The sequence below is a fragment of the Condylura cristata genome, unplaced genomic scaffold (genome assembly GCF_000260355.1).
Source record: "Condylura cristata isolate star-nosed mole 26May11 unplaced genomic scaffold, ConCri1.0 scaffold00015, whole genome shotgun sequence".
In the NCBI taxonomy this organism is placed as follows: Eukaryota; Metazoa; Chordata; class Mammalia; order Eulipotyphla; family Talpidae; genus Condylura; species Condylura cristata.
Window position 1 is genome coordinate 49,180,869 of NW_004567116.1, and position 11,452 is coordinate 49,192,320.

Here is an 11,452-nt window from a genome sequence, read left to right on the forward strand (position 1 = left end):
GGCTTGATAGAAGCCTAGAGAAAAAAAAATAATCCCTGTGGCTACAGGGGTAAGGCAGGAAGAGGACAGGGACCAGGAGGAGTCATCTAGCCCTCTGAGCAGAACCCGGTCTTGGCATGACTGCATGAACACAGGCCACGCTCCAGCAATGCCTGAGAATGAATGATTGATTGACAGAGGCTGGGGCAGTTTTGTCCACAGGAAGTGCAACCATCCACATCCAAACCCTCGCTGGGAAGGCCCAGGCATGTGCCCCTGAAAACACACGTGCAGGGAGGCCCATTGCCATCCCTCACAGCAGCCTGATGTTTTCTGAATGAAGAAAGTAAAAGAGACTCTTGAGGTGTGCTAGATGGATCATGTGTGTAAAAATACTACGTGCTCACTGAGTCTGGATTAACGCTGCTCCTGCATTGTGACCAGAAGGGGCTAACACACTGTCTTTCAGAAAGAGAAGACAGTTTTGAGATGAGTCAAGTTCCAATCCAGTGAAGCAAAACTGAAGTGTTTGCTTTAGAGAAAATGGGGAGAGTCCCAGAAAATGAATTAAACAGAGCAAGTGGCTGGAAGTGGAGGGGCAGCCGTGGGAACTGCAGTTCACCTCATCTTCAACTGAACTGCCTGCGTCGGAGGAAGGCCTTCCCAGCCATAGACGCCACAAGATCATCCTCCCCAATTTCCATTCTGCTTTATTGCCTTTGCTTGGCATTTATCACTGTCCCACAAGCTCTATATTATATTTGATTCTCTTGTTTGTCCTTCCTTGCCATTAGAGTACAACTTGCCTGTCCCCCTTGTGCACATCAGTGACAGCAATAGATTCTCAGTACTTAATGCTTCTCAATGAATGATTAAATGAGTGATCCCCAGTAGCTTTATATTACCTATAGCATCATAACTCAGGATCACTCGGACTTACTGGATATTCTTTGCATTCAGACACATGCCAGAATTAAACTCTTGTGATAGCTTATTATATTATGTCCAATCTTGGCATGTATGGCCTTGCTGTTGTTATTTATGTGTCTGTCTCATTTACTACACTATGAGCCTTGTAAAAGTAGGGACTGAATTCTATTCTTCCCTGAATCTTCCATTGTCTGGCCCATGGTCACACAGGATGTATTTGGTGAGAAAATGAATGGATGTCTGTGATGACTTAGCCTGTATCTTAGAGACTTCTTCCTCTCCCATGTCTCATCTAATCAGGCAGCAAGATCCTAGATTTTACTATCCATCTCCTTCTCCATCTCCCTTGCCAGTGCCCTGATTCAAACCTTTATTCTCTCCTAAGATCAGTTCCTTCAGCAGATCCCGAACAGTATCCTAAGCCTCCCAGCTCACCCATAGTTGCTCCAGAAATGAGTTTGTTGATTGACTATAACACTATAACATAATTTCAGGGAGAATGCATCAGTTTCTTCATCAATTTCTACTTTTATAGCTCAGCTTCTTTATACTCTTGGTTTCAACAGCTGTTTAATACCCACATTGTCTTCTTATCCACTCATCTGGGTCTCTGAAGTGGTAAAATGCTGTGGAGATTCATATGAAAAAAGAAAGAAAGAAAGAAAGAAATTGTCTTAAAAATCTAATTATTTGTAAAACCCACTTAGTGAGAGGATAAAACATATGTATCTATAAATGTGGACACTTGAGATCAAATTTTTGTCCTGTTCAGTTCATATTTTTTTCAAATGGTTCATTTTTTCCCTTAAAAATATAGTTCTTTGGGCCCTCCCTGGTGGCGCAGCAGGTTAAAATAGAGCATTAAAAAGCTAAAGCCACTTCCGTATGAGTTTCATTCCCGCCTGCCCCGGAGGTGACCACATGGTATGGCAGACCTCTCCTGTCTTGCCTGCTGCTCCCCTCAGCAGTGTACTTCATGGATCTGCCTGTTCTGCTCCCCACTCTGTCCCTGGTGAATCCTCTCACCCTCTGCATCTCTGGCCTATACCCCAGTTCTGTATGAATAAATAAATAAATCTTTAAATATATATATATATATATATATATATATAGAGAGAGAGAGAGAGAGAGAGAGAGAGAGAGAGAGAGAGTTCTTTGGGGCAAGAAAAAGAGTTTGATTTAGTTTTTACATTTTTATTGCCTTCTAACTATGAGCTTCTGTTTCCCAAGGCATTTTTTTATTTCACTTATTGTGTATCTTGGATCATGTTATTTTTACTCGGAGCTCTGTAAGATGCCACTTTCTAAGTCTTTTCTTTTGAAATGTCATCTATCTGTCTAGTGAGGCAAATGAATAATTTGGCTACTCTAAAGCTCTTTAGATTGTTACCATTGAAAAAATGAAAAACAAAACCAGAAATTCTGTGACTGCAGTTTATACTTTTCTAAGTGATAGACTGGCCTTTCTTAGATAAACTCTAACCCGTTATTTAAAGGCCCTCTGATTTTCACCACATTGTAGAAGAAGCCTGTCTGGTGGACCTGAACACCATCTAGTGTTTCTTTTGTAGAAAGTATCAGTATTCAACTCTCCTGCTTGCCACTGGCCCTTGGACTTTTAGAGTCAGTGAAAACTCATCCAATTTTCCTTCCATTTCCTCATTAATTTGTTCTTACAATGAATTTACACTGAGGCAAATACAAAGCCATTTACTCATGAAATCAATAAGCATCCATTAATTAAATTTCTGTGATATGCCACATACATTTCTAACTGCTGTACATATACTAATTCATTTACTTCTTACTACAAACCTATGAAGTATGCATGGCTTTATTAACTTTTCAGATGCAGGATAATTGAGGTACATGGAAGTTAAGTCTCTTGACAAAAACATACAGCTAAAATTGGAATTCATATCCTAGGAGTCTGACTCCCAAGTTCCTGCTCATGTTCTACAAGCAACAAGGTGCCATCAAACCTCTGAGTATGTAGCAACTAACCAAATCTCCAGGTTGTAGGTGAAGGATTTCAATTTAGACAGGTAGGACAGAGCAAGAGATGTCTGATTTCTCGATGAACTTTCAAGTTAATCCCTTTAAGCAAATGGTTAGCATATATTGAGTTACCTGGAAAGAAGAAAAGAAGCGTACATTTCTGCAAAGGTGAATTATATATCTAAGAATTTGGAATACCACCAGTATAAGCAAAATACAAATCATGCATGATTCTATTCATCTTATATGCTAACGAAATACTCTTGGATTTATTTTACATTCTGTCAGAACATATGTATATAATTAATTAAAATGTATTTAAACTGGTCAACATAAAAGTTTCTCAAGTATCTTAGACACAGGATCTAGGTTTTTAGGATACATTGTTTCCCTGATTCTGTTATGAGCCTGAACATTTTATTTTATAAGTATTTCTGACCACAAAAGAAGGTCTTTCCTTTCTCTCAACAAGCAACCCTCCAAAATAACTGAGTACCTTTATTTGAAGATTCAGACTAAAGTATCTCAGACGTCTACAAGTTTGAAAAACAAAAACAAAACACTTAAAATACCTCCCCAACACACACACACACACACACACACACACACACACACACACACACACACACCCGCTTTCCTTTACCAACAGGGCTGATGTTTGCTCAATCTTGGATCGCCCCCTTGTGGCTATTTCAACGTATGACTGTTTCTCAGCTACAAATAGGTAGATCCCAGTCACTGGGTATTTGTTACTAAATTTTGTTGCTTCCACTCCCTGCATTTGCCCAGGGGCACCGCCAAAAAAAGAATTTTGAAATAGAAATAGAAGGAATGTTCAGTGTCCCAGAATGTGCTCCAGACACACTCTTGAAGATGTTTCCAACTTATTCCCAATGTCCTGAATTCCTCAACACTCCAGATTCTCCCCAACACCCTGATTCTGTCCAATAGAATCCAATATCCAGATCCCCCTCCACACTCACCACTCACCATTCCTTCACATTTGTTCTTGATTTTCCCTTTTGTATCGCAGTGCAAACATTTCTTTGTCTACTTGCACCTTGGGTAAGTTCACATGCACCAGGAAAATGTTACTTTCTTACCTTTGTCAACAGTCCCCTTGAGTGGTGCCAGGTAATCTAGGAATGTGACAATGACTTACAAACAAAACTATGCCTTGAAAATGTCAGTGAACCTATTAGAAACTACTGGTTAGGAGTTCCACACCCTCATCCACAAAAACAAGTCACCACTCTAGGGTGTCAGTCAGTCCCAGACTTTCCAGCTCCTCCTGGTCAGCTATGTTTGACTCACTGGTCCAAAACTTCAGTATCATCCACAGAGAATGACAAATTTTAGAGGTGCTGCAATCAGGGGAGAAAGTCAGCAGAGGCCAAGCCAGTGTCATGGACTTGATCTCCACTGAATGCTGGCTCTACACCGCTACTAATCAGTCCAGAACCAGGAAACCCAGTGCCACACAAGGCACCACTCCCTACAACCTTCTTTACTAAGCACAAGCTACTAATTGGTTTGATTCAATAAATTAGAATACAAATACATTAGAACATAGTAAGAAGTTTAATAATACCATTGGTATCACCTGTATAATGAGAAAAACCCAGGTGATTGAGAAACTCACCCACTCTTGGGTGTCATAGATGCTATTTTAAATAGCTTAGCTAAAACAAGAAAGGTGGTGTGGGAAGGAGAGAAGGAAGTTCACCAAGGAAATATATTTTTACACAGTAAAATGGTTGAATTAGTGAATTTTAAGGAATAAACATTTGTCTTCATTTTCATTCTAAAAGAAGAATTGATATCACAGTTGAAATGAAGATGAATGAAGAAGAAGGGATCCTGATAGATATGAAAAATAACATTTATAAATAGGACTAGTAATTTTTCCCAACATAATAGTTGGGAGAATAAGATATAGTAAATATAAACTGCTAAACTGACTAGTGGATTGTCCAGCACATTAATGGGGCCCATTCATGTATTCATCTATTTAGAAAATAGCAAACACTTATTACATGCTAGGCATCATTTGGGGTAGAACAGGAGATATGTGTCGTTATGAAGTACACATGGCAGTTTCTCACCCCACTCCCCAAAGAGGTAACTGAAGGGAGAAACTGACACCATCGTTTAGGGACTTTGTCATGTCATGGAGGACCTGCTATTGTCTATGTGACTATAAAAGCAGAACTAGGACCAATGAGTGGCCTTTCAAAGAGCTTTTTTGTCTCATGGGTCATAATCTTTGCTGACTGAGCACCTTTCTGAGCACCTTTGGAAGTAGAAGCTGGGTGGGCTCAAGGTGCTTCTAGCAGCACAAATATTGTCACCATTATAGTGTGGGCAAGATGAGTTTACATGAAATCTATGTTTCCTTCTACCCCTTAATTCCAAAATGCTAGGACTGGAATGGAAAGCCAAACTCACTAGTCAGAGCCAGGGTAAGACTTAAAAGTAAATCCAAGACTTTAAATCTTGTGTTTATTTTTGCTACCATGAGTTGGAGCCATAGATTCTGCTGTCTTCTAACTATGAATCAAACACCTTGGGTCTACATCTAACCTGTCAAGGGTGTGGGACATCCAACCAGGAGATAAGGGAAGAGAGTTACTCACCAAAAGAAATCCTATCTAGGCACCAGACACCACATAGAACCATGGGGCAATAATGACTAAGGCAATTAACTCCATGCCTGTTTAGTATTTTAGTATTTCTAATCTATAAAAAACATTTTAAACATGAAAAAATAGTTAGCTTAATTCATTTTCAGAACAGAGAATACAAGAACTTAATTAATTAACCTAAGGATACATAGCTCATTAGTAATCAGAAATTAAAACTTAGAGTTAATTTCTGTGAACAATTGACTAGTATATGCAGTTACCTGGAAAGTAGATACATTAGGGAAAAAAAAAAAAAAAACATGCACACGTCTGCAATGCTGCACTATAGACCTAAGAAATCAGAACAAGAACTTTCTTGTTCTTCCTTTACTCCACCACTCCTCCCTAGTGCCAAGGTTGGCGCAGGTCGCTATCTGTGTTTTCTTCCAAATGTCACAATTGCATGACTACCCAGGCTCAGGGAACAATAACAAAGGGTTTTATTTAACGAACTTGAGATTGGTGAAATGCAAAGTTTCTAAGGCCACACATGGCAAGCTGTCTCACCCCAGAGAGGGTTGATGTGTCCAGTCGTCCCAAACATAGGCTGCTTGTGGAAGATAGCACTGTCCATCAATGAAGACCTGGAGCTGAAAAAGTGGACTGGGGGCCTCCCTGGTGGTGCAGCAGGTTAAAGCGCAGTACTGTGAAGATGGCTACAGCAGCTTGCTGTGAGTTCGATCCCCGCCCCGGAGTGACCACATGGCGTTGTTACAGGGCACCCCAGTGTGAACTGGGCTGCCTGTCTGTGGGGCCTCACCCGTGCTTAAAATTCAGTAGTCCTGCAGGCACACACAAGAGGGTCAATAATGGGTTTATTTACAAAAGGGGAAAAGATAAGGAAATAACCCAGGGAAAGAGAGAGGGATACAAAGTAACTGGAATATCTTATTGGCTCAGTTGACTTGGAGCTTTGATAACAAACTAACTGAAAGCCCTGAGTCACTAGGTCCCGAGAGCCAATTCCCGATCAAGAGACCGCTGTAGGAAATGGCTCCCTATTTAGCCCCCAAAGTCCCAGAATTCCTGCTTAGCTCCGCCCTTGGGTCCTGCAGTTCTTTCCTTGGTGCTGCTGGGAGTTGTAGTTTTCTAATCAGTAGAGTAGGGGGTGGAATCCAGAAAGCTGGAGTAAAGGTGGAGTCTACCAAACTCTGCAGAGTTCTTTTAGGACATCCTTCCCCTAACAGCATGGCAGACCTCTCCTGTCTCACTGGCTGCTCCCCTCAGCAGTGCACTCTGTTCTACTCCCCACTCTGACTATGGGGTACCTCTGGCCTGTACCCCAGTTCTGTTTGCATAAATAAATAAATCTTTTTTTAAAGAAATGTAAAAAAATTAAAACAGTGGACCAGTACCCAAATTACAATGTTAGCTGGATGCCCTCACAGGAGCTGCTGAGGGTGACAGCAACAGTCTGAAGGCCAACTGGATAGCAAAGAAGGCAACCACTAGGAGGCAGTGCCAGATTGCCAGAAGTAGTGGGCTGCTCTCAAAGGAGGCCAGAGAACCAGTATTAGTATTATCCGATAGACACCAGTTTTGGAAACACCTGACTGAGGCCAGTAGTGCTACTTGTATGCAGTGTTGGAGGCTGGTGCATCTGCCAGGACTCTGTGAAGGGCATGGAGGTCTGGAGATTGGTGAAATCTGGAAGTCTACAGAGCTCTGGAAATGCAAGAGGTCTGGAGATTCGCAGAGGTCTGGAGTCTGTGGAGGTCTCAGATCTCATGAAGGTCATCTTCCTGATGCTTTCTCAGAGGCCATATTCTGAATCCTTCTCTCTTCAGAGGCAGGCTGCTGAGTGAATTCCAAGCTGACCTCTCCCCTGCTTATACCCACTTGGAAGTCTCCCAACCTACAAGCCTGATAGGACCAACATTTGATCCAGCTTGATTAGTGCTGCTTGGAAGACCCTATCTGAGCTGGGGACTTCGGACCTGATTATTGCATTTATGACACTGGTGCTAGAAAACCCCTCACCTGAGCTGTGCTGAGGTCGAAGCAGTTTCATGCTGTGGCTGGAGCAGCTGCTGCTGGAGCTGGCCTTGGAGGCAAACTATATCCAGTGCCCCCTCAGCAGCATGGGTGTAACAGCGCAAGGTGGGGCAGGGGGAGATGAACTACAGCAGCACTGTGGCCTGGGTTTTGGAAGCTGTACGGTGGACTCTGCTGGAGACTGTCATGTTGGCCCAGCACGCCGCTCCACGGGCTCTACTGCGGGAGCCCCAAGAGCTAGAAGATACTGCAGTTGGGTAGTGGAGATACACTTGCTGCCTCCTTGGGAATTTCCTAGCAGCCTGGGCACCACAGGCAGCACATTCTGGGGCAGGCCACTGGAACAACCTCAGGGCCACTTGTCATGGAGAGAGCCTCCTGGGAATGCCTGCTGCTGCTGCTCGGGCAGACACTGTTGGAGCCCAGGAGTTCCAGTGCTCAAAGCCTCTGGTGCTGAGGGAGGGGTTGTCCCCTGACAGTGCGCTAAGGCCGCAACACAGGAAGGTCCACCACCGCTACTACCACTGCCACCACCTTTGGAAAGACCTGCATGGACCCCTGGAGCCCAGTGCACTGCTCACATGGAGGGGGTTGGGAGACTGTGTGAGGTAAAATGTGTCATCACTGCTGGTGTTCTGCTGCTAGCATGCTACCACACTGCAGGGTGAGGGGGTAGGTAGGGCTTGCAGGCTGCCAGCTAAGGCAAGGTGCCTCTCCCCCAGAAAAGCTGCTGAGGAGGTGAGAGAAAGCCAGTCCTCTCCCTGGTCTGAACCTCATTCTCTTAATCTGTGAAAGAGAGAGGTGAGTTCAACACTAGGTTGTAGGAATTGGCTAGTCGCAGAGATACCAGGATAGAGAAAATGGTTGCCTGCCCTCATGGAAGAGTAAAGGGAAGAGTCCATTAAAAAACTCATTGCAGAAGATTGTTTTGTAAGCAACTGCAAAAGATAGCTAAATCTGTTCATACTTCCCACACATTGTTACTCACCTTAATGAAACAAAGTCAACTCACAAAGATGACATCAAGAAGTTAGGGTAGGGGGATTTGGAGTGGAAATGTGGAAGCTAAGAGGAGGCCCTGGCAAGAGAAGGGAAGGTGATTGGGAACAACGTGAGGCAGGGTCTGTGAGCTCTGACACTGTGTGGAGCTCACCCTTCTCTGCAGATGCTAGGCTGGCAAGGCCCCCTGTGCAACAGCAAAGGGCCATGCTTGGTTTTCCAGCACTAGTGGTAGTACCTAGATTGTTTTTTCATCCTTGTAATTTCAACCTAACCTTTTCCTACTATGTCTCTCCTCCCAACTTCTACTCTGAAACCTAAGGATGTTCAGAATGAACAGTGAACTGAGACATGGTGCCAGACCTGCCAGGGATCTGACCTGATCTAATTGGCAATAGCTGCTGGATTCCATGATACAAGGTACTGCTGACCCAACAAATCCAGGAAGCGTTCTTGGCAAAGTAGGGGAGAAGACAGTTATCACTTTCTCTTTGGATATGAGCAAATAGGTTTAGAAATGATTCAATAACCAAATGAGCAAAACAGCCCTGCAAATAGAATGATATAACCAATAAATTCAAGGATGTCTACAATCTTCATGGATTGTTGCCCACATTCTTAGAGGGAGTAATAGCTCCACAGCATCATTGAATCTGTAATCAAAGACTTTTATTTTAGGGGAAGAATGTACTAAAGGAACTCTGCAGAGTTTTGTGTAATCTACCCCACTACTCCAGTGATTGGAAACTACAACTCCCAGCAGTACCAGGCAGAGAACATCGAGGACGCAAGGGCGGAGCTAAGCAGGCTTTCTGGGACTTTGGAGGATAAATAGGGAGCCATTTTGTCTCTTGCTCGGGAACAGCTCTTGGGACTGCATGACTGGGGGTTTTCAGTTAGTTTGTTACCAGAGCTCCAAGTCAGTGAGCCCATAAGCTATTCCAGTTACTTTGTATCCCTCTCTTTCTCTGGGTTGTTTCCTTATTTTTTCCCCTTCTGTAAATAAACCCATTATTGACCCTTTCGTGTGTGTCTGCAGTACAACTGAATTTTAAGTGTGCGGATGAGGCCTCATAGATCGACACCCTAGTTCATACTGGGGTACCCTGTAACAGTTTGATTTAAGGGATTATAGAGTGACTTAAATTACAGATGATTTTGTGCTTTCATACACAGGTCTTTCCTGGTATCTATTGAAATGGAGGAATGTGCTATGTCTCTGTAACTCTTTATCTCTTAAAATGTATCTTCTAGTCTTTGTTTTCTTTGTGGCTGTTCCTTTTCCTTAATTTTGTATCTGATCTTTTATAGAATACAATTTAATAGCTATTTTGTTCTCCTCCATCACAGACATGCTCATCATTTTCATAATCATATTTTCTTAACTACATATTACTTTGTACAGTTCATAAAGCACATATGCATGATCTCATGAATCCCAGAAAAGTCCCATGAGTCCAGTGAAACAGTTGCTATATATGCATACACAAGTGAAAAAATTTGAAAGCTTATAAAGTTAAATCATTTGCTCTAGACTACAGAGCTCAGTGGTGAACTTAGAATTAAAACCAACCCTTCCACAGCTAATATTGTGTTTTAGTCACTACCCTATATCAGCAAGGTACCACATTTGGGTGTGACTGATCTTTAAGACTGTCATGGTGTTGCCAGGAGCAGGCTCCCTACAGCCTTCTCCTCACGGAGATGGCTTGGAGGCTCTCAGTCCACTTGGCTTTGGGGGCTGCCACGGGCTTTTCCGGGGACAACGGGTGGGCAAACACACACTCCAAACACCCCATCACACGCAATGGACCGACGGCCACACTCTACCAGCCAAGATGAGGTAAGACTCTGCCATTAGACTCAGACACACCCTGACAGAGAAACCACAGGTGGTCTGCTGGGAGGGCAGCTGAAGGTTGAGCACACTTCCCAGTGACTGGGGAAGACTCTTGGGTGCCACAGCCAACCATATGTTTGCTAAAGGCAGCCGCAGGGATTGCCCTGTGGGCTTGCAAAGCTCTTCAGGCAGAGATCAAGGCCTCGGCAAGCGCCCCACAGTTGGCCTGGGCCTACCTGCCCCCACAGGGCTTTCTGTCTCCGAGTGAGGAAACCATCTATATGACAAAATGTGTCTGTTAAAAGACAGATATACATTTTTATGCTAAATAAAACTTTTATGAAACAAAATATCCCTACTCCAAAATCTCTAAAGTAGACTGATATCATTAGTTATTTAGTCAGCATTATGTAGTACTCAATAAATATTATGTTAGAAGGAAGTCAGGATCAGTACAGGGATGTATAATTGAATTGTTGGATGGACGAAAGATGAATGGATGGATAAGTAGAGGGATGTATATATGAGTGAGTAGATGAATAAATATGGTGCTAGCCCTGTTCTGAGTCCTTGCAATACAATAATGAAAAAGTTTGGCAGGTGCCTACTCCATGTCCCTCACACACAAGCAGAGACAGACTTCCCACATGCAATTTCAGTTATGTTTTATAAATGTAATGATGTTAAATGTGAACTCTATTCTAGTATCAGAATCAGGGCAAGTCTTCTTTAAAAAATACTTTGTACGCAAAAGAGACAATACAAAAAACAGACAGCCCACTAATTGGGCTTTATCACACAAAAGTAGTGATCACAAAATATACGGAGAACTGATGAAACTCAACAAAAATAAAGTAAACAACCCCATCAAAAAATGGGTAGAAGAGTTAAAAAGACACTTCTCCAAAGAGGAAATGCAGATGGCCAACAACCATATGAAAAAAATGTTCAACATCACTCGTAATAAGGGAGATGCAAATTAAAACCACAATGAGATACCACCTCACCCCAGTGAGAATGGCACATC